This window comes from Panthera pardus, unplaced genomic scaffold, assembly GCF_024362965.1.
Source record: "Panthera pardus isolate Hobbes unplaced genomic scaffold, ASM2436296v1 HiC_scaffold_1, whole genome shotgun sequence".
In the NCBI taxonomy this organism is placed as follows: domain Eukaryota; kingdom Metazoa; phylum Chordata; class Mammalia; order Carnivora; family Felidae; genus Panthera; species Panthera pardus.
The window spans coordinates 55,869,912-55,897,435 of NW_026526654.1; the positions used below are offsets into that span (position 1 = coordinate 55,869,912).

Below are 27,524 nucleotides of genomic sequence, written 5' to 3' on the forward strand. Positions count from 1 at the left end.
CCAGCTCTCTTTCTTTTCCCCAGACGGGTCTCACATGTATGCCCTAACCCAGTCTATCAGGGCTTGTTTTGTTCTTTTCTGTGATTGTAAATGTGTGATGTTTAGTGAGACTTGGAGTGGGAGGAAGGGGTCAAGTATGAGAGTGCATGAATAAGCCATACCTATCACCAGTATAAAAACATGCGACTAAGATCATAACAGGGAAAGGCAGTTATCTTCATATTCAAAATACCATGGGGAAGTTTTATCATTAAAAAATCTTCCTCTTCTCTACCTTGCTTTACTGCTAAATAAGAAACCAAGGCGGCGCAGTCCTTACTCTTCCTGATTTCTTAGACTTGCTGGGTAAGCACATGCCTCTCTCAAACTCCATCACTAGTTTTCATTTCAGACCTTGGTCCCGAGTTAACACAGTGGAAACTTTTTAAATGGCTTCCAACTTCAGCAGCGACTGGATTACAACAGCTCCTCAAACTACAGTGTTATTGTACTCATTAAAACAAAGCTTTTTCCATCTGTTTCAAGATTCTTCCAGTGACTTTATTATTATGCTATTTATTCTTTTCTCAATAACAATTCAATCATTTAAAATTTCTTTAGTAATAATCATGTGTGGGTCATCTGTTGGAGTGAAAGTGTTCACAACATTGGAAGGCAGTGAGAGTTTGCAGGCGTCTCTCCCTGGCACATAAAATGCAGCTATGTGAAATCTTGTTCTTATTTATATTGACTTACAGGGGCGCCTGGGTGGCTCAGTCGGTTGAACGTCCGACTTCGGCTCAGGTCATGATCTCGGTCTGTGAGTTTGAGCCCCGCATTGGGCTCTGTGCTGACAGCTCGGAGCCTGGAGCCTGTTTTGGATTCTGGGTCTCCCTCTCTCTCTGACCCTCCCCCGTTCATGCTCTGTCTCTCTCTGTCTCAAAAATAAATAAACGTTAAAAAAAATTATATTGACTTACATACATCTGTCTATTTTTCAAACTGGAAGCTCTTCAAGTTTAGAGAGTTTGGTTTCTCTTCCTGAGCTAACTCCCCCTAGCCCATGGTATGACATACAGAACACAATCACTGATTTGTTGGCTAATAGGCATCTCCAGGAAAAACCATCCTTTGCACTCGACTTGGTATGGGCAAGCTAGCTTAACTTTTTTCAGTTACTGGTTCCGTGATATTTCTTCTTCTTGTATTTTCCAGAACAGATACTGGTGACTACCGTCTTTGATTTTCCCATGCCTACTCCTTTGTCCCTTCGTTCTGAGAAAATAACACCTACGTCACTTCATTGACTTGCTGGGAGAACCAAATGCAATGCTGTACACCATTCAAAAGGTAGGTATAGAAAACTTTACAAACAGGTGTTATTTTTATAGAGCTGTTTCCTTTAGTGTGAAAGTAGAGAATACAAGCAATGTACTTGTGAAACTGGATACAAGTATATCATTCATAAATTTGGGACATAGAAATGTTAGCAATTCTATACATTCAATAACAATTAGAAGCACATTTTTATCAGGCCAACTATCAGTAATGGTAATCATGGAAAGCAATAGGTAAGAGAAAAGCAATTTTGTTTTACTGTTCAGTGGACCAGAGATATGCAATTAGATGCAAGCACCACTTAAATGTGCATGATGCACGATCATATGCACACTCAGTTATCCTTACAGTCTCAGTAAATATCATCAGGTAGGAGTGTGGACTCTGGTGCAAGATTGCCTAGATTGCCTAGATTGTCAGAATCTGGCTCTTTGAACTTAGTAGCTGAGAGATTTGTCTGCCCCTTTGCTCCTTATCTGTAAGAAAGGGAGGATGGAAGTAAGAGTACTTAACTTTTCAGGTTGTTGAGATGATTAAATCAGCTATCTATACAATAATAATCTTAGAAAAGGGCCTGCCATATAGAAAGCACTCTGTAGTTATTAGCTGGAGTTATTCTATTATTTCAGACCATCTCAATGAATGGTCAGAAGTGTAGTCAACCATTCTAGGTTTTGTTCTCCAAGACATTTAACATCAGGCCAGGTGAACATGTAGGTGGTAGGTGGTGCTGTTCACCCACTTCCAGCCCTGGCTGAGCTTTCATGGTGAAGAGGTCAGATCCTGGATTCTGCTGAACGAAGATGGTAAGGAGCAGGAAACAGTAGACTGATGCAATAAGTGAATGTTGTACAAGATGAAATCAAACTAGATAGCCTGCCATTGCCAAATGGCCAAAAGCAGAGGCATTGGGTCCTTATCCCAGCTCTGTCCTTGACCAGCTATATGGGTGACATGTTCCAAACTGGAAGTTTAGGGGTCGTGGTGGCACAGCACCAACCACGGAGCATGGCTGCTAAGGGGCCCTGCGTGGATGTTAGTTTCTGTTCAGTTTGGCCAACCATATGCGGTTCTGTTTTGTTTCAACTCTCTGGCTTTGCTTTAATGACTTGAGAGAAACAGCAGATTTTCATTCCTTTTTGCAAATATTTTAGCACTTAAAGATTGTCATTCGCACAGTTGTTACATCGATAACAAAGTGAGCCTGAGCCCTGCTTGAGCAGGGTCTGTTTCTGGGGAAATAGCCTGTCTGTTTCTGCTTTGCCTCATCTGCCATGTAGATTTTAGTTGTTAATTGGGGATGGAAACGTTTCCAAGTTTTCTTCTTCCCTAGGTATTGATCTTTGGGTGAACGTAAAGTCTTAACCCCTTAAGCTTTATCACCATGCTTCCTCTACCTTATCAATTCAAATGGATTTAGCATGTATTATCAGTATTTAGATCTTGACTTCCTTTTTACTTCTTTCTCCTTTAAAGCAATCTGTCTAGCTGTAAACCTCTTGTTAGAAGAGATTATATGATTGTTTTGTGGTTTTATAATCTGTTTGAAGGAGAAATGGCTGCACACTTGAGGATTTAAAATGATGTCTCAACAGGAAACAGCTTCTCTGTTGAAAACCTGATTTCTCACAGAGCTGCTTTTTCTTTCTTTATAACAAAATTTTCAGATTTGATCACACTGCTACCAGGACATTTCATTTTATTTAAATGCAACAACACAAACATTACTAATCTGGTTTCCCCAAGTTCATTTGCGCGCTCCCTGTCAACAATGGTTTTATCAGCCATCGAAATCTAATGGAAACGGCAGTGCTGCATGTAATCATCCAATAATTATAAAATAAACAGACTGAAAACTCAGACGCGTTTGAACAAAAGCCATCAAAGTAACAGAAACAGGAGAAAAGGTAATTAAAGAGCTTTCTCTATTCAGCTTTCAACATTACAGGTTTATTTAAATGCAGCTCTAGCCGGAGACTTGAGGTGGATTGATTGGCCAAATTTGTTGGCTGACACTATTCTGAAATGTGTCCCATTAAAAATGCGGTAAAAAAATGTAAAAAGCACGATAATCATGGCACCTCAAAAGCTTGCTTTATTTCTCCTCTGAGAACTTCTGTGGTCATGTGAACAGGTGACAGTTAATAGTAGATGACAAAAGGCACTGCCCTTTATCATTTAAACACCGAATCTTCAGAGGTCTGGGCAAATAGAGCAGTCTGGTCCCCGACTATAAAACTGTGACGTCAAAGGGTGGCTCAACCTAGGCTGCAAACCTCCACTTGAGTTTGTCACCTGCTCGGGAAAAGGAAGCTGCCTCTCGGAGGCTGTGATGCTTGAATGCAGGCAGTTTAGCAATAGGAGATTCAAACTTTTGAAAGAGAGGTAACAAAGCCCTAAGAATAAGCCCCGGTCATGAATGTATATATAGTCCTAGGGCTGGTTGGCATAGCAACTATTTCTGAGAACCCCGGTGCTGCTTAAGTAAACAGCTGAAGCACAGAGCGTGCCTCAGCTAAGCTGGGTCCATCTGTAGTATCAGCATGTGAGGATCAGAACGGGAACATTTTCTCCAGTGAATCAATGATATTTTGCTATCTCCTCCTAATAACTCCATTGTTCCCAGCACTTCGTGGCAGTCCTCTGGTTCTATCTCTTTTTCCGTGTGGCCATTTTGTTGAGTAATCTCCACATAGGTGAATCTGACTGTGTGGGTTTTGGGATAACTAGAAAGGATCTTAAGCTCAGTATCTTTCCTCTGTTATTTGCCAAGAACGTCCAAGGAAAACACATGGATGATTCAACAACAGCTCATTATGATGATCCAACAGAAATGATAGCTGCCGAAGCTTTTACTTCAAAGTTCAGCACACTGGGTAACTGCAAAGGTTTTGGTATCAGACAAACCTAGCTATGGTTTCTGGTTCTGCTAAAAAAAGTGGCGTGACGTCGAGCATATTACTGATCCATTGGGCATGTTGTTGATCCTTTCTGCAACTGTTTTCTCAAATGTAAAATGAGGATAGTAATGAATACCCCATGGGCATTTGAGAACTAAATAAGATATTGTATTTAAGATGCTACATGCAGTACTCAAGAAATGGTAGTGCTAACAGACCTTTTTGGGTTCCTACCCAATGGCATTTTAGAAATTGATGTGTCCAGTGCTTTTTCACGTTATTCAGCCATAAGTCCTGATTTGTCTAAGCCAAGTATTGTGGTCTCATTCCGCTCATTAGTGACTGATTTGTGGTGAATATGTGGGCCTAGTTCTTGCCACTGATATAAGGAGTTCTTGGAAGACAGGTTAGTGGTAAGAGATTAGATCCACTCAGACTATGATAGTAAGGGACTCCCACAGGTTTCAAGGTTACAGAGTAGATGAGAAAACACATTATGAGAGCTTTTATGTATTTTTAGTGGATGCCCTTAGATACCCAGGATTTGTAAGTAACAATTGGAAATTTTTGTTTGGGCTGGGCTTCATTATATGTGATACTCTTCTGGAACTGACCTCTGCAAACCATTTTTTTTTTGGTAAGCATTTTAAAAGTATATGCTATAATGCTTTGAAAAAAAATATATAGTTGAATAATTTACCCATATCTTATTTTTGTGGCGAAAGGATAAAAAGCAAAACAAGACAAAAGAAAACACAACACCTTAATCTCTTAGAAACTTTTGAGTTCTTCTCAGAAAGTTCTTTTGAGAGAATGTAAGGGTCATAACTAATAGGTCTTTTCCTTCCCTACCACCCATTTCTGATGAGGGAAGAATGGGAAAGAATCCATAGTGAGCCCAATCGGAGTCTCTTTTATTAGTATCAAAACATCTGTGCTTCCTGAGAAAAATGAACTGAGTATCATCGTAATTCTGAATGTCTGGAAAAGAATTCTGAATGTTTTATATCCACACTCCCCTACCTTGATCTTCCTTATAAATCTTTTCCCCAAAAATAGTTCTTCTAAGTCCAAAATGATTTATTTTTATCTTGCTGTTACCCCTGATGATTTTAAAGTTTTGTGTTTCCAAAAATTTGTATTGTTTTCATGAGTCATATCTTTTTTTCTGATTATTGTAAGTTAAGGTTTTTCTTACTCTGTAAAACTCAGGACTCTATAAAGAAGAATGAGATAACAAAGGATGAAAGCTAGTGTCTGTGAGCCGTGAGTTCTGTTCCTTGGGAGTTTCACTGAATAATCTGCTACTAATATGATGCATGATATTGTCTTGGCAGTTTATTATTTTGAGGCAATAGAACATAACAGATTGGAAGGACTATCTTGATCTATTATATCAAGAATCCACAATTTATAGCTCTGTCTATTTGTTGGTAAAAAGACACTCCCCGAGAGAAGGCTTGTACATATATGTAGTGATAAGAATGTGGTCCTTTAAAAATGTTTTGGATATCCTTACATTTGTACGGGGCCCGTGATTAGGACAAAAATTCCTTGTGTTTTATGTAAACACACAAAATACATGTATTTGTTAAATACACCTTATTAAGTTTATCCTCCACAATAACCCAGTGAGGTAAGTTATGTGAAATCTCAATGCAGAGATGAAAAGCCTGAGGTACAGAGGAAGTTAGATAACTTGCCTAAAGTCACATAGCAAATGAGTGGCAGAGGGACTCCACCTCAGGTCTTTTGATTCTTAATGGTATTGTTTAATTTATTTTTTCTTCACAGCTGCTTCTCCGGGTATGCGTGGTTTAGCCTAGGGCTAACACTTTATTCATAACCACTTGTAATACAAATTTTTGGAGATGTTGTTGTTTGTCTTCAGGCTACGGTTGAAGGCTGGTCAGTTTCTGTTCTCAAAGAAAAACAACTAGGTAAGTCCAACATCTTCACCTTTCCCTTATGGATCTCCCACCCTCCAGGCCTACTCTGCTTCCATCCACCCTAATTGCGGACCAGACACCAAACAACAAGGGAACACCCATACCCTCAGAACTGAGGAATTATTCAAATCATCCGATCCATAGGAGGCGCAAAAAACCTAGCTAACCCCAACCTACCTGCATTACTTAAGCCGCATCCTCCGTCTCCAGCCTGACTTTACTTGGTCCAATCACTTATGTGGCCCTGCCTGGCAGCCTTCTCTCACTTGGAGTTGAAGTAATAGAGTTTTGCCTTTCATCTCTCTGAGTTTCAGTGGGTTGTGTCTCGTCCTGAAAAGAATCTTCAAATCTTACACACCACCACTTTGGAGTTTAAATATGTCTCTAACCTTTTCAGATAAACTGTGATATAACTGGAAAAGCTTTGGATAGAGAGACAGGTATCTGAGCTTCTACTATAGGCTTTGTGTGGCCTTAAGCAGTTTATTAAACCTCTCTGATTCTCAGCTTTCTCACCTATGAGATGAGCAATCCTCTTCAAAGCAATGGTTCCTGTTTTGGGTTGGAATTCTATCATTTTTGTGGTATAAATTGGTTTTGCCAAAGTACAAGGGTATCTGAGGACAAATTGAAAGAGGAATAATCAAGGGGCACCTGAGTGGCTCAGTTGGTTGAGTGTCCGACTTCAGCTTAGTCATGATCTTGCGATTTGTGAGTTCGAGCCCCACATCATGCTCACTGCTGTCAGCGCAGAGCCCACTTCAGATCCTCTGTCCCCCTCTCTCTCTGCCCGTTTTCCACTCATGCTCTCTCTCTCCCTCAGAAATAAAGAAAACATAGAAAGAAAGAAAGAAAGAAAGAAAGAAAGAAAGAAAGAAAGAAAGAAAGAAAGAAAGATTCAACTGGAAGTCAGTGCCTACATTCTATACGTGTGAATCTTTCAGTATGGTTTATACACATTGAAGTCATGATAACATTATAAAACGTATCATGAAGAAGCCCTTTTGTCAAAATGATAGAATAGCACACAAAACTGGACTGTAGCTAATAAAACAATAATGACTGGTATCTATCTAGGCTGGTTGGTAGCCCATCATTATAGCACCAGAAACTTGCTTGTTAAGGGTTTTGAAAGTCTCCTTTCCAGGATGTAACCTATGAATTCCGAGACCATTTGTTAAAGTTCCTTTGAGATTGTATGGGTTTTTTTTTTCCCCCATTCTCTCTCTCTCTCTCTCTCTCTCTTTCTTTCTTTATTTTATTTTTTCTAGTCAGAGACTTCTGAAGCTGCTGAAGGTGCAGATTTTGGTGTCATTGACCTGCCTTCCTCTTTGTTTGGCGGTTGATGAATCCTTGGGGAGAGATGTCTGCAACCCTGATGGAGGGCCAGAAAATATAGCTTCTCTAAATGGCCGTTCCTGGACACCTGATTTTTCTGAAAGATAGGCTCTTGATCGGGCAAGCAGGGACTTAATGATTTATGCTCTTATGCTCAACTCCAGATAAAGTTAGATTATGTCCTAAAGCGTATATAGGAGGAAAAATTATTAAAGCACTAGGATTGTCAGTGATAAATTAAAAAAAGGGGGGGGGGCAGATGAGAAAGAGAGAGAGAGAAAGAGAGACATTATCAAATGGCTTGTATTTGAAATGGTTTCCAAATTTTAGCAAACTGGGAGCAATAATAGAAGAGAGAGTCTTAAAACACTTGTGTGGCCTCATCCTCTTCCACCAGGCGTTCTTTTTATTCAAGGTTGAGCTCAGGGTTTTATGCTGTATTTATATTTTAGAACTGGAATGGATAAAAAATAGCATTGCTAAGGCTTGAAAGAAGCATGAGATTTTTTGTTTTTAACCTCTCGCTACCTCTTTTCTAAAGACAAATGATTGTGAATTAATAAGTTAAATAAGAGATGGGTTCAAGATCCCTCCTTGGGATTAGAAACAGAATTAAGAGTCTAAGTTATAATACCAAATCATTCTAGAGTGCCTGAGAGGTTCTGCTCATTTTGTAATTGGTTAGTTCTCTCATGTAAATTCTTTAAAATACTTTCTCCTTCATGTCTATCCTAATTTACCCAGTCTGGTAAGGGTCAGTACAGGTGAAGAGCCATCTCCTTGAATGGAAGTTTCTCTAACGGAGCAGAACTTTGCAGATGGCCTCACGTCTCTTTACAATTTCTGTGTGTTCTCCTTGTTTTCACTGTGCTCCTCCTTCTGACCACAGTCACCTTTTTTCTTTGGAGGACTTTCCTCGGGCTACTGTAACCACTTGGCCTGAATGTTCAAGGGGCCCTATATAGACAGCTGGAGTGCCTGGGCACTTATGTATCCTACAGAGGCCTGTGGCCAATGGGTGACTGGTGTAGAAGTATGGAAGCTCATCTCCTCTGCCTCAGTGCATTCCAGGCTTCTGATGCAGGATCAGGTTGAAACCATCATCTGTGAGACTTTGAAATATTACCGTCGCTTGGCTTCTGCCCCTTCCCTGTCCCACTTTCCTCATTCCCTTAGCAGTTCATTTTGAGAGTATTTTCATAATGCAAATCTTATCTCAAGGTCGGCTTCTGGGAAAATTGACTTAAAACACAACTCTTCTGGTATTCCTTTTCTTTGAATTCTATTAGCAACCTTTATGTGGTTAAATACTAGTAATAGACTGTGTCCTATGACTCGCTCTCTTTTCATTCCAAGGGGATTATGGTTTCTCTGATGGTGGATGGGCTCCTATCTAATGCCTACTATCTTTACTTAGTGGTTTTATCCTGCATCTATTTCCAAAAAAGCTTTACAACGATGAGTAGATAAAATAAAACCGAAATTATTGGGCAGAAGATAAAGGAATGGGAACCAAAATATAAAGGGATCGACAAGGAGGAAAAGTAAACAACTACAGATTGAGAAAGGCAACTAAAATTAAGAATAATACTTAGCTTGTATTTCTTAGCAGCTAGGATAGAGAAGGAACCATGATTTTTTGGGTAGTTTTCAATGTTTAATAGCATGAGGGTGTTATAGTTATCCATTGCTCTGTAACAAATTACCCCAAATGTAAGCAGTTTGAAACAACAAACATTTATTGTCTCTCACAGTTTCTAAGGCACAGGAAATGGGAAGTGCTGTAGCTGGGTGATTCTAACTCATGGTCTCCTAGGCTGCAGTCAAGCTGTCCTAACAGCTGCAGTCACATCAAGCCTTGACTGGAGGTAGAAAATCCGTTTCAAAGCTCACTCATGTGGTTGTTGGCAGGCCTCAGTTCCTCACTGGTTGTTGTCCAGAAGCCTGTCTTCTTCACCGCATGTGTCTCCTCATAGGTGGCATGAATGACCTCAAGACATAGCAGCTGGCTTTCCACGGAATGAGTGATCTGAGAGAAAGCCAAAACAGAACATGCTATATAATGTACTCGGGGCGATGATAAACCATTACTTCTTCTCTATGCCTTTGGTATCACAGACAAACCTTCATACAACGTGGGAGGGACTACACAGTGTAGGAATGCCAGGGGAGTGGAGATCCCTGGGGCCCTCTTGGAGGATGATGACCATCAAGTATGTCACATATATTCATTTCTCCTGAAAGCTGAAAAAGTGAAAAAAAGAAGATCATGTGTGTACAATTTTTTTTGTATGCTCTACATACTTGTCATATAAAGGTTTTTGAATGAATATTTATGGATATTCAAAATATACTAGCCTTCTAGGATGTTTTCTCCATAACAAAGAGTAAGTCAACTAAAAACTATTGAGGACAAAGTATCTGTATGAGATACTACATTGGATACTGATTTGGGCACTTATAAATCAATCTTTTCAAAAGTGTTATAGATATGCCACTTCCTCTATGTTTCTAATGTTTAGCAGGTGCTTAGATTGCTTCAGCAGCCTCTCCAATGCACCTTTCTTTGTCTAAATTCTCTTCATTCTATATTTCACTTTCATCATGTCATTATTGCTTAATGGCTCATTACTAGTATAATAAAATCCAATCTCCTTGACTTTTCAAAGCAGAATTTATCTACCCAAGTTGCTATTCTACTACTTCCATCATGAGACCTTGACCTCAACCTGGAAGTATTTTCACTGTATTCCAAGTGTCCATGCTAATTTTTAACTTATAACTTGTTCTTGTTGCCATCTCACCTACTGAGAATTTCTTATTTCTTATTCTATTCTTTGTTATCTCCAAGTCCTTGTTGAATCCTCCTCCTCAATATTTCCTTTGGTTCAAGTCCTAGTATTTCTTAGGTGGATTATTATCTGTTTTTTTTTTCTTTCAATTTTTAGGTTCTTTCTGCTCCAATCCACTCTCCATATTGCTACATTATTTTTACAACGTGTCACATTGATCATATCACTTCCTTGCTTAAAATGGAAAAAAAAAACAAACCACTTTAAGGGCTTGACACTTAGTAGGTGCTCAGTAATTGTTAATTGCATGAATAAAAGATCCAGGTAAAGTGCCACTCTCTATTGCCATGAAGTCTTTCTGTAATTCTCTCACTTTGATCTTTTTCTCTTTTGAAGTCCTGTGATTGTCTATATTGTCTCTATCACTCATTTTGATGTTCTATGATGTGTTTCTCCTGTTATCACATAATTTATCTCTTTCTTTATTCTTCATTTGTTGATTAATTTAATACATTTTTTGAGTACCTACTATGTGCCACACAACATACTAAATCTTGGGGGTACAATGATTAGGAAAAACAGATAGGCCTTACACCTTCATGGCCCTTAGAGTCTCGTTGCAAATAGGGTTGGAATTAAATAATTAAGGAGGGTATAATGATAGATTGAAGAAAGTGCTACAAAGGAGTGATTGTATGAAGGCTTATCACACAGAAACCAGCCTTAGACTCAGACTTCAGAGAGGCTCCTATGAGAAAGTGACTTTTTTTTTTATTTTTTTATTTTATTTTATTTTTTTAATTTTTTTTTTCAACGTTTTTTATTTATTTTTTTGGAACAGAGAGAGACAGAGCATGAACGGGGGAGGGGCAGAGAGAGAGGGAGACACAGAATCGGAAACAGGCTCCAGGCTCCGAGCCATCAGCCCAGAGCCTGACGCGGGGCTCGAACTCACGGACCGCGAGATCGTGACCTGGCTGAAGTCGGAGAAAGTGACTTTTTTTTTAAGAGAGAGAGAGAGAGCAAGAGAGAGCAAGCAAACAGGGGAGGGGCAGAGGGAGAAGGGAGAGAGAGAATCTTAAGTAGCCTCCATGCCCGGCTTGTGGAGCTCAAAGCAGTCTATATCTCAGGACCTGAGATGAAATCAAGAGTTGGACACTTAAGTTACTGAGCTACCTAGGTGCCTCAAGAAAGTGGGGCTGAGCTTTTGAGCTCAGATTTGAACCACATACCAAAGAGGGCCAGAGCAAGGAGTGAGGGTAAAAGACCCTGTTTTAAGCAATGCAGTGGAATATATAAGGACTGCATAATGGGATACAAATTTAAAAAGAAGGCCAGGGTGGCTGGATTCAGAAAGAGAACAAGGACATTAAAGGAAAAAAATGGTGAAATCTGAACAACGAATGGAGTTTAGTTAATAGGAACGTACACTCATGTTAATGTTAATGGCTTTTGGGGTACCTGGGTGGCTCAGTAGTTAAATATTTGACTTCAGCTCGGGTCATGATCTTGCCGTCCATGGGTTTAAGCCCCACGTTGGGCTCTGTGCTAACAGCCCAGAGCCTGGAGCCTGCTTTGGATTCTGTCTCCCTCTCTTTCTCTGACCCTCTCCCATTCACTCTCTCTCTCTCTCTCTCTCTCTCTCAAAAATAAATAAACATTTTTAAAAAAGAATAATTTAATGTTAATGGTTTCTAAGTTTGACAAACATTGCAGTAATGGATGATGGTAACATTAGGGGAAACTGAAACTGAGTGAGCAGTATATGGGAACTCTCTATTATCTATGCAACTTTTATGCAAATCTAAGATTATTCCAAATTAAAAATTTATTAAAAAAAATAAGGCCAGAATGAAAAAGTTCAGTGCATAAAGGAAGAAGGGTGCAAGATAAGGGTGTAAGATTAAGACCAGACCAAGATTCTCAGGCACCTTCTTGTACACCATCTTAAAAACGTTGGTCTTCAGGGGTGCCTGGGCAGCTCCATCAGTTAAGTGTCTGACTTCAGCTCATGATCTTGTGGTTTGTGAGTTCGAGCCCTCCGTTAGGCTCTGTGCTGACAGCTCAGTGCCTGGAGACTGCTTCAGATTCTGTGTGTCCCTCTATCTCTGCCCTCCCCTGCTTGCTCTCTGTCTCTCTCTAAAGTAAATAAACATTAAAAAAATTTTTTTTTAAAATCCTATATTAAAAGAATGTTGGGCTTCATCTTGTAGTGAGGGGAAAGCTGTAATAGTTGTCACAACAGAACTGCATTTGAGCATATCACTAGTCTGGGGTAGGTGTGGAGAGTGGGTTAGGGAGATACTTGGGTGGGATGCTTTTGCAGTTAATCAGACAAGAAATGAGTTAAACTAAGGTGAGGCTGACTCTTCTTGGCAACATATATTTTTTGGAGTGCATTTGCCTTTTATTTGTCTTTAATGTCGATCATAGAATTCTGCACGTAATATCTGCATGACACATTTATTGAATGAATAAATGAATAGGTAAATAGATGAATTAATGAAAAAAGATCAGATTGGGTTAAGCAGCCCCTTGGCAATACCATGGTGACCCTGTCCAAAACGCAAGGGCTGGACTGCTGATTTCTGACAGAATCAATAGACTTTCCCTCATAGTTTCCCCTCCTACTTTCAAGGACCCTTACTTATTCCAGAAATGAGTGATTTCTTGTCTTACATTTGGAACACCCAGTGCTTGCACAAAGGTTTAGGGAGGAACACTGAGGGAAAAGTGGAGGTTCAAGAATGCTTTAAAAGAAAACTTGAAAGCGTTTGATACCTGGAAGTGCAAGAAACAAGTCAAGATGTGGTGAGTCATTGGCACAATGGCTTCTTTTCTTGAGCATATTCATCCTGCCTATAATTTGTATTTTCCCCTTTTGGCAATAGAAGTAATCTTAGTTTTCTTAGAGTCACCCTAAATTAGGAGTTCTTCCCCTCCTGGGGGAAAGTTTCTAATTTCCCAATAGATAAAGGAAGCCCGGGGAAGGGCTGCAGCGTGTAGGAGGAAGGTGCCCTAGCAAGAGTTGTTTGCTCACTTCAGTTGAGACCCAGCAGATTAGGCAGTGGCAGGTCTGAGTTTTCTGCAAGCCTTTCTCATTTGAAAAGACACTGCAGGTTTGTGAAGAACCATTCTTGAGCTAATTGGTTTGAAGATCAGGTGACTGATAGGTTACTTTCAACCTAGAGGAAGGAGAAACTAAGAATGATTAACATTCCAAGATTGTTTCTGTCAGGCAACCCTGAAGATCCATTTCTCTCCTGGAATCTTTGTTCTAACATTTGCACTCACTGTTTGGAGACGGCTATCCCTACCCATGTTTGTTTTCTAACATATGACCAATTTTAGCCAATGGAGTGTATATCATGGATCTCAGAGGTTAATCTTTTCCCTTTCTTGTCTCCTCTCCTTCCCAGACATGCATTCATTTGACTGGCAGCCTGGAAAATTGAAAAATGCCACAGGGGTTATTAAGGTTGAAATCATTTCTGCTCTTTGAAGCTCTGCAAGCTAGTTATTGCTGCACCTATAATATCCAGGCATCAGAATAACACGTATTGTTCTTAAGCTTGCTTGACACATGCCCATATCAGCTGTAACACCCAGATAGAATGAAGGGGTCTCAAGATGTCATTTCTCCACTCTGAAGTATATCCCTTTAGTCGATTAAAACAGAGTCCCTGAAGTTATTAGAATATATTCTGTGTCTTTCTGCACACACGTTTGATTTACTTTTGTTCTTATTAAAAGGGTAAGCCTAGAGAAAAGGAGAAAAGAGAATCTTCCATAATCCATATTTTAATAATTGCCTGAGTGCACATTTACTCTACAGAGACTTTCCTGTTTCTGTAACTATTTACTTGGCTCTTCTGCAAAATGTGTATTACTTACCTGGCCTGGTAGACCATGACATAGCTTCTGGACTATCATGTAATCCCGCATTTGGCTCCCCCTGAGCCATTAGGATGTTTTGAGTCTGTCTGTAGGATGGAGATATTATTTTAATGGGTCTTTTTTTCACAATAATGGCTCCATATTGTATAAATTGTATTGAGTCATTATGATGTTAATACATAAATATTAAGAAAACCATTGGGAAAAAGTAACTGTGTAATCGAGATAGCCTATTTTCCAATGTTAATAACGTCTTTAATTTTTTCTCCATAAAAATATTGAGGGAGTTTAATCCACATTAAAAACTTACAAACATTTATTGAAAAGAGAAAGAGAGAGAGAAAGAGAGAGAGAGAGAGAGAAATCATTTCACATCCCACCTCAATAACAGGAAACAATACCACCTCATCTGCACTGGAAAACTTCTATGAATCATTTAAACAAAACAAAGAAAGAGAAGAAAAACACCCGAAAGCCAAAGTACCTCATGGCAACTAGAAACTTCAGAGATTCTTCAGGAGAGAGAATTTGTTTCAACTTAGCTTCAGGGCAATAATCTTTTTTACTATGTTGCTTCAGGCAAATGATTCAATATTAGCAGTAATACCTGCCTACAACTAAGAATAGGAGGATGTAAAATAATCTACAATAATTGAAAACCCTGATCATGAAAGTGAACTTAAATTCCTGTTTTTCAAAAATTCCATGCATGTAGTTGGCCTACTACTATGTTGGTATACCAATCAGGGTCCCGGTAGGAAACAGGACTCATTCCAGATGGTTCAAATAAGACTTTAATAAAAAGATAATTTACAGAAATATGGGGGTGGGGATCCAATGGGAATGCATGAAAGATGGTGAAGTGTTCCACTCAGGGATTGGAAGTAGGAAGCCATTACCACACCCAGTACTATGGGGTGGAGGGGAGGAACTGGTGTGATTGGAACCCCGTAAGCACTGGAACTGTGGAGGGAGGGCCACTGTCATAGTGGATTGGCAGAGCGGCCACCATAGCTGTGTTGAAAATGGAATGAATCCTTCTGCCAACCATCTCCTGCTGTACCTCTGTTGGCCAGCCCCATCAAGCAAGAGAACACAGGAGATGTAGTCTGTAGGGGCCACCTCCCAGACATCAAAGTAAGGCCGAGCAAAGAAGGAAGGGGGCACCAAAATGAAAAATATTCAGAACCATTTGTTTTTGGATCACTAGAGTTAGCATTATTGAGGTCTACAGAACTAAATTACTACTAAGGGATTATACTTTTTACCCTTCTTGAGAAAGAAATTAAAAATTCCATATTTTGTTTCAGATGAGATATTTTTTTTCTGGCTTTGCAAAAATATTCAAAAATTTATCTAATGATCTAATTAATATCCGCCTAGGAAATTAACATTTTCAAAGGATTTTATCACAGACAGTATTTTGTTCAACCCTAACTGAAGCCCTAAGAGGTAGGTATTATTTGACTTATTTTCCAGATGAGGAGACTGGAGCTCAGAGCATCAGATGACTCTCCCAATATCTTAAGTCAGAATGAACAGCATCAAGATGCAAACCCAGGTCTCCCGACACCAGCCACCAGGTTCTTGGCATTATACCACTCTGCCTTTCTTAAAATAAGAATGTCATACGCTTGTGACAGCACATCTGTTGAAAGAACAGAACTGTCTGTACCTTGCAGGAAATTGCGTTTGCAGGGGAACTAGTGTCTTCAAATCAGGCAAGCTCAGTTTCAGGAAGTCAAGGACAGTCTGAAGCATCAAGGCCAGTGGAAGGAAATGATGCAGGGAGAGATGCAAGATTTGAGGCAGACACTGGAGGTAAATCCTGAGGAAACAGTAAGAAGTAGGGAGGAGTCTTTTATGAGGAGTGCGCCTTCCTGAGAGTAGTTGGGAAGAGAATATTAAGGATGTAAAGCAAGACTTCTCAAGTGTTAAACAGGCGGCTGCAACATTTCTCAAAATATCATTCATGGACCACTTCCATCAGAATCACCGGGGTCACTTATTAAAAAGGTCTACACCGAATCCCCCTCTGACTTACAGGGTCAGAGTCTATTTGAGAGGAACTACACAATATGACATTTTGACATGTCCTCTCCATTAGCCCCCTACTCACCCCCACCCCCCCCGCACCCTCCCCCCACACCCCCCGCCCCTCGGTTACACACACACACAGGTTGAGAACAACTGAGAACAAATTCAGGAAGCTTGATAAAAAGAGCTCTGTACTAGAACTGTAAATATTTGGCCCTAGTTCAGTTTTCTGGCATGGCTGAAAATAAGCCATCTGATTACCCATCTATCATATCAACTTCTGTTTCTTTGCTTCAATCATACCTTTTGAATAAGCTTTTGAAAATGTATTTTCTAATTTTATGCTTTAATGAGCAAGGTATATTAAGCACAGAATGACTTTTCAGACTTTTATGGGGCCTTAAGTTAAATATTTTAAACATCAATTATGGTAAACGTTGAAGATATTTACATCTTTAGGAAATCTGTAGTAAATTATAAATTTGGCTGAAATAGTGTGGATGCTAAGATTGCTTTTAAAAAGGAATCCCTATGACAGGCATGTGTTATTGTTATTTAATCTCATGTTCATAAAAGTGATGTGAAAAATAATTGCAAGACCTCTAAGGTGAGATAATATGGCTGCCTTTTTTTTTTTTTTTTTAATTAATTATCGACAACAGATGAAGTCATCTGCAAGGTGTTTTCTAACCAAAACTAAAAGCTTCTTTTCTGTTTTTATCATCATCCTTTTGCAGCATTCAAAACATTATGTATAGTTCTGGCATCAATAACATTTCAACTTGCTGTCAGTTTTCTTGAAGACTCAGGTTTTTGGACGCCAGATATTTGGGGTTATAGTGTGTATGATATGGAATGGAATATCGATTTTCATTGTTTTCAGTAAAGGTTTTGTTGTCATTTGGAACTTCATTCTGTAGAATCTGGGTGCTCTACCTTCCTATGCTATTAGAACACTATAATCTGGGTATAATCTTGTCAGTTGGAACCCTATAATCTGAGCAGTGTCTCGAGCAAATGGCATTTCAAATCCTGTTTAATAACAGTATTAAAACAGGGACTGAGGCTGGCTATAACTTAATTGTGAATCTATAGGCCACATATACAATCAGCCTTGCTGATTTATAGAGAGGCATAGATACTTTATAACTAGAAATATTAGGTTGATTTTAAGCCAATTGTAGAGTTTTCCTTTTTTCAGAATGGCAAACGTTGTTGTTGTGTTTTTTTTTTTTTTCCTCTAAATGATGGTAGCATTATTGATCAGCCACAAGAACAAGATATTCTGGTTGATTTTTTTCCCCCATTATGGATCATTAGGGAAGGGCTATATATTTGGAGTTGTTTTTAGGGAGGGTCTATATACTTGGAATTGTTTTTCCAGTAATGGTCATGGGTTTGAGTTGCTCCATTTATACTACAGAATAGTCCCTCTTGGACTAACACCTGTGGTTTTGAGTTGGCTGGCCCGGGTTGAAGCTACAATTTACCATCATGGAAGCAGACCAAAATAAACAGCTTATTCCAGAACTAACTCAAGAGTTTGACCTCATTTGCAACATGCTCTACATGACAGTTTATTGGTTTTCACCTAATGGCTATTTTTAAAATGAAAGTCCTTATCTTTGGGGACTTTTCCAGAAAATCCAGCAATTACTTTTTCAAATACCCATTATTTCTCCAGGGACATATTTGATAAGAGACAGAAGAAAATATAAGCATCATACATTTTGGTATACAGATAACACAGTACAATCTCTATAGTAATTTCCTGTAAGTTCTTATCAAAGCAATTTAAAGCAAACAATTGGAAAGTGAAAATTAAATGTGATCATCTTTTTTGGAGAAGTGTGTTCACAATGCCAAATAATCAATTTTATTGATTTCTCCCCCCTTCTGTGCTGACCAATTGTTTTGGTTCTCAATAGCATCACCTTGGCATGTATATCTGAGAACTCTCTATAAACTGAGAGATCTTAACGGGTGTTACCACTGGACCAGGCCATTATAGTTAGAATAGCACTTTTATAAGACAGGACACTTACTTGAGTATTATTAATTCTTAGACTGGTACCAAAAAAAAAAAAATCATTCAGCTATTCTTTTAAGGTTTAATTACATATATGCATGAGTATATGTTGCTTCTCACACCCAATTTTCTTTGCCGTCTGTTATGCTATTACAAGAAAGCAGATGTTTATTATAAATTATATTTCTTTAATATGTAGCAAAGTAAAGATATGGGGTTGAATTATTTATTTTTTGAACTTCTGCCTAAAACATTAAACCATACTAATATCAACTCTGCAGAATCTGTTTAAAAATAGGAGCAACTGGGGTGCTGTATTTCATGACTGAATGCCAAAGCTTTCATACTGAAAGAAAGCCGAGAGATAGGAACAATTGAAAGTCTCCAAATGCATCATGTCTAAAAAAGCCAAAAGACAAGCTAAGTCTATAAAGGCTTCTTGTCATATTCATTTCCTTTTTCCATCCATACAGTAAGGGTAGTGTAAGCCTATTGAGTTATTTCAAAACCCCTGGCTTGAAATTTATTTTTGAATTACAACAATTTTTTTAAATGTTATAGAGATCCTTTATTCTTAATTTGGTAATATCCTGAAATTAAGTAAAATTAAAGTACAGTCCAAGTCTATCTTCCAAAGTTATCTTTCCTTGCACTATGGCACAGAAAAATAACAAAGAACTGCTGATTCCCATCCCCTCAAGTTGACAGTCATTGCTATTTTCCCTTTTTCTGTTTACTGTTTGAAATTTTGGCATTTTTTCCCTTTATATTGATATGAAACAGAAGAGCTTGACATGACAGGAAATTGAAACTATTTATATATTTCTTTCCTTGTGGTTTAAAACACACACGGGTCTCTGCATTCTAAAGCAAGGGCTTTCAACAGAGAGCGATTTTGTGGTACATTCCCCTCTCTCTAGCCTGCCCCCAAAGACTTTGGGCAATGTCTGGAGACATTTTTTATTGTGACTCGGGGGTGCAAGGGTCTACTGGCATCCAGTGAGTAGAGGTCAAGGATGCTGCTAATCATTCTTCAGTGCACAGAAGAGCTCCCAAACAAAGAATTATCTAGCCCAAAACATCAAAGAGCACCCAGGCTGAGAAACCCTGTTTTAATGCAACCCCTCCAGAACCTTGCTTGACCTTTGTCCTCAACTCTGGCTTTCAGCTGCCAAGCTTTCACTGCCTATTCAGCCATTTCGTGGTCATCACTGGCAGTTCCATTCCACTCCACTCTTGGGAGTAACAGTTTTGTGAAATTCAGAGGCTTTATTATTATTATTATTATTATTATTATTATTATTTAAACCTCACCTTCTTTAATTAGTGGAGCATTTGATCTTTCCCACAGATCTTTCTCTGGGTGTGTTTTTTTCTGATTTTCTTCAGGCCTGCCTTACAGCTCCATTTTTGTGTCCTTTTGGGTCTATCTCCCTTTTATCCTTCCTTTCTCTAAACTGTTGGAATCTTTGACATCTTCTCTCTACGGCATGTCTTGTGTGCTTGAACACTCCTAACACTATATTATGTTCTTATTAGGCAGAACTGAACCCTCGATTGCCCTCATCTGAGCTGCCAGGGACCTGGGGGACTGTGCTGACTCTATTTCCTCCATCACACTTTGGTGTCACACCTTTGGAGGTTCTAGACCCGCAGAGTATCAATCTGTGGAGACAATGGTGGTAACAGAGGACTCACCCTACTAATGTTTGGTCTCCTTCGTAGAGCACCAACCATATGAGCAGGCATTGTACAAAGTGTTCTTCGTACATTATCTCCACTGGGTAGACGTTATCAACCCTAACTGTACACACGAGGAGAAGAAGACGCAGAGAACTTCAGCAAGAAGCTGAAGGCATTGGTAGCCATTGGTACAACTAACAGTTGTACCCAGGATTGTTTGGTTTAAAGCTCCCACTCTGTCTGTAGGGTCCTGCTGCCTCCATGTCCTATGAATAGTCAGGGACATCCTGACATGCTTAGGGTTTGTTTAAGGTAGAGCTTGGTGACTTTCCCTGGACTATAAAAAGGCTTTCAGATGACCACAATAGTTTGAATCAAACTGACTTGGTATTCTCAGAACTGGAAAATATTTCATCGGTTTTAGTGTCTTTTTTGAGGTGAGGCCAGAGTGGAATTGGCTTCATTCACTTATTCAACATCTGGCGTAATTCAGCAATTATGCTAGTTGCTGCAGTCCTTGGCAAGTCCCTTGGAATTCCAGAGTCAGGGTGGGGCCTGGAAGAACCAAGGGCTCTGAAGTCTGGCTGGTTTGTGCACCAGCCTGGCCCACCATGATGTGCTCTTCCTCAGCCACCTAACTTTACTTCTCTAACCCTTAGCCTGCTCACCTTTCAAATCAGTATAGTAATATTTCACATCACAGCATTGTAGGGAGCCTCAAAAGACCCAATGCGTACAGACTCCATTGACAGAGGAGTAAATAAGCAGAGAGTAGAACTCCCATCTTTCCCCCCTTGTTCAAGGTAACACAACGTAGGTCCCCAGCAGGGTGCACCTGCGAATAAATAAAACATCACAAATAAGACAAAGAGCCTTGGTGCTACGTGAAACAGATGTCACTTGTTTGATGACAGGGCAGAGAAGAGGTAGGGTGAAATGTGGAACTTGAGCGGGAGACTTTTTTTAAGTAGATACAGTCTATTCTTGTAACCCATTTTTGTAGTTTTGCTCTGGTGAAAGTGGCTTCCGTTTCTCCTTCTTGACCTGTGTCAGAGAATTCTTGTGTGTAGCATGGCGAATTACTGCCATATTTTGTTTCAGAGATGGCTGCTCTTCTGTCACGGGTGGAAAATTTTCCAGTGCATAAAAGTGTGAAAGTGTATTATAAGGGTGTGAATGTTTTTGTAAACAACATATTCTAGGTGTTATTTCTCCCACAATTTACTTTTGGGGTTTTTGTGTATGTGTGTGTGCTTTGCAAAAATCTTTTGAAATACCATCCAGATAGTTTCAGTCCCTCAAATTAATCTCTAATCTCACCACCTCCAATATCATTTATCTGCCCATTTATAGCAGGCATTGATCCTTGGTATACCATCAGGCATTCCCAACCTCTTCCTGCCAGCCATTCTGGAGACTGGAAAAACTCAAGGCTCATCTTAACAGACTCCCTATGTGGCCACGAGAAATAATAGTTCTGGCCAACGAAATACAAGTGGTAGCCTACTGAGGGAATGGGGGCTCTGGGAATTCGTTTACTTTTCCCAACAAAAATAGCAGATATTACATATACCTTGATTATTATTCATTCATCCTTTCCACACTCCCATTTCTTGTCCTCCCTTTATTCTTTCTTTGCTTTTGTTGTTGCCTTGAATGAAGTTATGATGACTAGAACTGCAGTAGCCATCTTGTGATCAAGAGGAAGGATCAAGGAAATCACAGAAATTCCAGCTATTATCTTTTGAGACTGCAAAACGAATACCAGCAGTTGCCTATCTCCAGACTTTTTGTTTTGAGAGACAAAGGAATTGCCATTGCTTTGAATTGCTGTCCATCACATTTTTCTGTTACTTGTGGCTACTTGTATTCTGATACAGTAGCTGTGAACAACGCATTGCACTCACCTGTGAATTCTCATAGATCTTCTCCATCAATTCCTCCTTGGCTAAAAACTCCCCTCATACATGATTGAATCCACATCCTCAACTCAAGTATGTTCTCTTCGTTTCATGGTACTTACAGAACACTACCATTGGGCCTTCCTTTACTTTTGACTTTTCACTATTAGTAAATTGCACTTTGCAATATTAATACCTTCTATTTGTTACCATGTTACCCTGAAGAGAGATTTTTCTTTTTATGTTTTGCTTTTTTGTCTTTGCGTCATAAAGTGTAGTTTGTTTGTTTGTTTGTTTTTAATTCTCTTAAGATGTATAATACCAAGCTGTCTTCTTAGACCTGTCAGAAGGTATTTTTGATGGACAGACATGCTGCACATTGAATTTTTCCAGCTGCTACTAGACAACCGAAAGGGTGTCAAGGTGTGGTGGTATTCACACACATAGCTAGGCCTAGACGCACTTTCATAGTGTCACTTACTTCAACTGGGAAAGAGCCAGACTTGAATCTAGCTTTGCCCCCCTCTTCTTTTGCTCAGAACTGCTTTTCTCAATAGCTCCCCACCGCAGGATTCCTTTCAGAGCTCATGCCCTGAACGTTTATGTGGCATGTACATTAAGAGAGTTCTTTTTTTTTCAAAGTACAGATCCTTTCTTCTTGATTTGGCATCTGACTGTGGTTATTTCTATTATTAAACATCAATGATTCATATTATATAACAGTGGTTATTTAGAATGAGAAGGTATAATATAAAGTAATAAGGTACCTTCAGTTATGCGTTGCTTCATGGTACCTGGGTGATTTAATTTTTTTTCATATTTCATTTCTAGCTATCCCTATCATTTCCATTGAATTGTACACACAGTATTTCCTTTTTTATCTTAAAGGAAAACGTTGAAAAGGGCAATGGATTCCAAACCTTTGAATGTCGACTTCTTTTCTTTACACAAATACTTGAAAACCCTTGTTAATTAGAAACAAAACAGTACCTCCCACATTCATTTTGCTTCTCTGTGTCATCTCTGACAGTTATGAGAGACAAATATGTTTCCCTTCATTACTGGCACTGTTCAAGCAGTAAAGCTCAGGGAGAAGAAAATGTGAACAAGTCAGTTAAATATGGTCATGGCAAGCACACACAATGATTCAATCCTACAGGGAGACAGGAAACACCCAACATCATCCTATTTTTCCGTATTATCAAGAATTTAAAGTCTAAAATAGCTTTCCTATGTCATTTCTTCAGGAACTGATTTAATATCCTTGTTTCTGATCTGAAAGTGATAAGGGCAAGATAGAGAGAGCCTGCCTTTTTCTTTTTTAAGTTCAAAAGAATAGCAAGCTGGGAAAGACTAGTTGGAATGAACTGTTCAAGCGCATGAGGAAGACCATAACACATCTTTAAAAACTCTCGCCTTCTTTGTGCCCTCAGTACAGGACTATCCCACCCTTGTCCTACTGGCATAGGCAAAAATCTAACTTCCAGAGGGTTCCCTTTTTGTAAACTTCCTGCTAGATTCCTTCTCGGAAGGCAGGAAAGCTGCTGGCAAATGCATTTGATGCACAAGTGTACTATGAGATGAAAGTGTTATGGGTATAGAACTGTTATCACACCCCTCACTGTCTCATTTTCACCTGCACCTCCGCTATATACTCATGGCTTCCCGCCAATTCACTTGATTACGGTGTAGGTTCAAAGTCGGGCTTACGTCCTGATCTACTTGTGGAGATTGTTGTTCCTCCCTCTGTATACTGCTTTGTCTTGACCTCTTTTAATTAAAAGAGCAGAATCTTTTGACTTCTGAGTTCTGTATTCTACTCACTCTTGTTGGTAATAAATGGAAACATCCCAGCAAGTCTACCACTACCCAGAAATGTGCTGCTGAAGAGAAAACACTGCTGGCTGGAGACACATCTGGGCATATCTGCCTCAGACAGGCATCTGGAGATCAGCATACAGCAACCCAGAGCAGCCAAGTCAGAGGCTGCCACCATCACCTGTTACTTCTTAAGCAACATTTCTTTGTAACCAGTCTTCCTTCCTGCATTTGCATCTTATTATACTCAATGGTCTCCCTTTGTAAACATGGTAGGGGCACAGGTTATGGGCACCAAAGCCTCCTGACCAGCTTATCTCACCTGTAACCCTGGAAAGGGATGTTTCCTGAGAATGTTGTTCCTTGGAGTGAGTGGGTATGCTCTCTTGAGCCAGTTGTGGGAGACAGTGTTTGAGGAACCAGTGATAATGACAGCTGTCACTAACATCTGGAAGCTCTTTACAATGACAGAGTACCATTTCATAGAGCATGTCAATTGACTCCCTATACAATCCTTCACAGGAAATGATATTATGGTATTATTAAGATGATTATGGTCCCCACTTTAAAGATGAGAAGGCACCTTTAGGTAAGTCACACAGCCAGTGAGGTCAGGACTGGAATGAAGTCTGTTGTTGATAGCATGCTCCCAGCCATGCCATTCCATGTCATTGAGAATAGCGATTTATGATCTTTCTGAAGCCATCCGTGTATTTGAAAAGCTGATAAAAGCTATGAACAGTTCTGAACAAATATGCACATATAATTCTACACACAACATTTTCATACAGAGTTAAGCTGTTTATGGTCAACTGCACCCTATTTATAGGTCCTGATCTGGAGGAAGGCAGTCATATTTTGGGATTGGGGGGTGGAAACCCCAATGGGGCAACCCAGGCCACCAGTGAAGCCTATTAGGACAGGGGAATCATGCCCAAATAAGCCAACAGCCTATGTATTTCAAGAATGATTATGATTCACTCAATAAAAAGTGCTTATTTGTATCAGATGTTCTGCTAAGTGCTTTTCAGGGATTGTTTCATCTCCTGTCCATCACAATTCTATTCTAGAGTTAGTGCTTCCCAAATGTCACCACGTACAATAGTCACTTGGGGATCTTGATGAAATGCAAATTCTGATTTCGTAGGTCTGGGTGGGGCCTGGATCCTGCATTTCTAACAGACTCCCTGGTGATGATCCTGCTGGTCCATAGATCACAATCTGAGTAGCAATGTTCTAGAGCATATAATGCTCACTGTTAAGCTATGCAAGTAGCAAAGAACATAGGAGGCAGGGGTTATCTATATGCTAGGACTCGGCTTATTTATTCAACAAACATGTACAGGGCTCCTACTCTGTGCCAGATGTAAGAAATAATAGATTTTAACTCTGGGTCTCCCACCATCTAATTCGAGGATGACAGAACAAATAATCTAATCTCCACTTTATAGATGGATTAAGGACATTATTCCTGATTAGCTGGGAGCTAGTGTGGTATACTAGAAGAGGAATGCCTTGGTAGTCAGATAGACTTGGGTTTTAATCCCTCCACTGCCCATGATTCCATAGCCATCTGACATTTATTTATACCTGAGGGAGTCAATAAACTTTTACTGAACACCCTCCAAGTACTGGGAATTAAGGTAAGCACTGGGAGTCTAAAGGGATTATGGACTTATTCCAGACACCAGAGAAAAGACACTCAGGCAAATCAAGCAGTGCATATGAGCATAAGGAATAAGCTGGGCTGTGATATAGGGATAAGCAGCCTGTTTAGAGACAATACTGAACAACTAAATCAAATTATGGAGTAAGGAAAAGTTTGTTTGAGGTATGAGTTACCGAAACAGAAGGCAGGGCATGGCATGATACATGATGAAATGGACTTTGGAGGCAGGTCTCAGGGCATTAGCCCCAAATTCACCTCACGGCTGTGAACAATTGGGCAAGTGTCTTAACTCTTTAAGCCTCAGTTTCCTTGTCTATAAAATAGTAATAATCATCGTAGCCTTTTCACGGGGATTATATGAGCAATTCACACCGAGTACTTGGCACAATGCCCAGCATATGTGAGAACTCATCAAACAGAGACTCGGGTGGAAGGATGGAAGCGTGAACGAGCATGTTGCATGTGCAGATCTGAAATTGCTTCCATCTGGCTGGGGTGAAGAGTGAGAGCAGAGAAAAGGCAGGAGGTGATGGGAAAGAATGCACTGAGAAATCTTTTTTGTCCTAAGGTAAGAGCTTTGAACAGAAATGCACAGACATGGGAGGGATGATGGGGTGATAGTAGGGTGATACAGGGGCCGATGGGGGACTAAGCAAGATGGAATATGATTTAGGTCAGCTTTAGTTTCCCCTCTATGTGATATGAGAATTTTCCTGAATTTAGATTAAGCACCTCTCTGCAAAGCTAGGCAGATCCAGTGGCCTGAGGCCTGCGCTCTCTCATTGGCTTCGTTACTTTGACCAGGTATCTGATCCTTCTCTTTCTTCTCATTAGCCTGAATTTCTGATTCCTGTTTTCTGCCTTCCAGATATGTCACCTTTGGCCAGCCTGACAAATTTATCTGTGAAGTCCCTGAAAGCAGTTCTTGAGCTTGGAATATTGTAGGTGTTCACTACTTATGAATGTTGAATGGATGAAGCATGGATATTTAGTAAGGTCTTGCTGAATACCTCACTTATCTGCACCTTGTTTTGGCTGATTTTCCTAAACTGACCACTGCTTGATTTATGCCCCTTGTTCGACCATCTCTAATTCAGCTAGACTCACACATAGCCCTACGTGGAAAGATATTTTCCCCCAATTCTAACATGAAACTTTTTTCCCTGAATCAGATATATTATCTAGTAATTACTAAGCACTTGAACTTTACAAAGAATGAACAATAAGTGTTTCAGTCTTCTTTAGGTTATCTGTTTGTGGGTTTGGCTATAGTTCTCTCTCTCTCTCTCTCTCTCTCTCTCTCTCTCTCTCACTGTCTCTTCCACATGTGTATGCATACATGTGCTTATGCCAGGCTTAATAACAAAAGTGTGACAAATTCAGAATTTGCTAATTACAGTGTGTGTGTGTGTGTGTGTGTGTGTGTGTGTGTGTGTGTGTGTTGGTGGAGTCTAACATGTTGTCACAAAAACAAATCCATGATTTATTTGAGCTTGGTGTCAATGCAACATGGAATTTGGTTTCGTCCTCTCCAGGATTTCAAAGTGATTGGCTCCCAAGGCTTCAGTTGTCTGCTTGTAAAGATTTATTGTGAACTTTGCCCATTTAAATCATGAATACAGACTTCCTCACAGAAGAAAGTTGGAGATGAAGTTGGAATATGGATGCAGAGAGTAGTCTGTGTAAAATGAGAAACCCCAGAGAAAGAGAAAGAATGTCACTCTTATTTTTAGTTGATCTCTTCTGGCTGTGCGGCTGATGGGTGCTCCCTTAAAAAGTTTACTTCCTATACTACCATTGCTTGACCCATCTACCCATCCCTCCAACTACAAGAAAAATCTCTCTCTTTTAGGTGTCATTGTCTCTGTTCCCCAACAGGCTGGGTTTTCTTCTTCCCAACATTCTCTGTAAGAAGGTCAGGTAAAAGTTACTGTTCTTAGCTGACTGCTGACATCTTACCGTAGAGTTTCAAACTGGGCTTATGGAGTGCACAAAGGAAGGATGTAGGTAAGTTTAAGAAAGCTAAAACTAAACCTTAATATAGAAATGATTTTAGGAGTTGGGTAACTTGAAGTTTGCAGTACATGACCTCTTTCTTTTTGGGTTTGTAACAGAGGGTCCTGTCAGTTATGTGGCTTTCTTCTCACTGGTCATACAAACATTAAATGAGAAATTGAGACTGTTTAAGGTGACA

General features: G+C 39.6%; 2 long non-coding RNA genes across 7 annotated transcripts in view; one reads left to right on the forward strand and one right to left on the reverse strand.

Annotated features, from left to right (window-relative positions):
* LOC109247152 (uncharacterized) overlaps nt 1–27,524 on the forward strand; it is a 156,762-nt gene that overhangs the window by 26,473 nt on the left and 102,765 nt on the right. For all 6 annotated transcript variants that reach the window (XR_008420878.1, XR_008420879.1, XR_008420873.1 and 3 more), the window contains one exon: nt 1,195–1,329. This is a non-coding gene — a long non-coding RNA (uncharacterized LOC109247152). The remainder of the gene's footprint in view (nt 1–1,194; nt 1,330–27,524) is intronic.
* Nucleotides 9,226–9,785, reverse strand: LOC109247153 (uncharacterized). Its single transcript, XR_002071615.2, has 2 exons — nt 9,629–9,785; nt 9,226–9,533 (listed from the first exon to the last, which is right to left on the reverse strand). It is a non-coding gene; the product is annotated as an uncharacterized LOC109247153 (long non-coding RNA).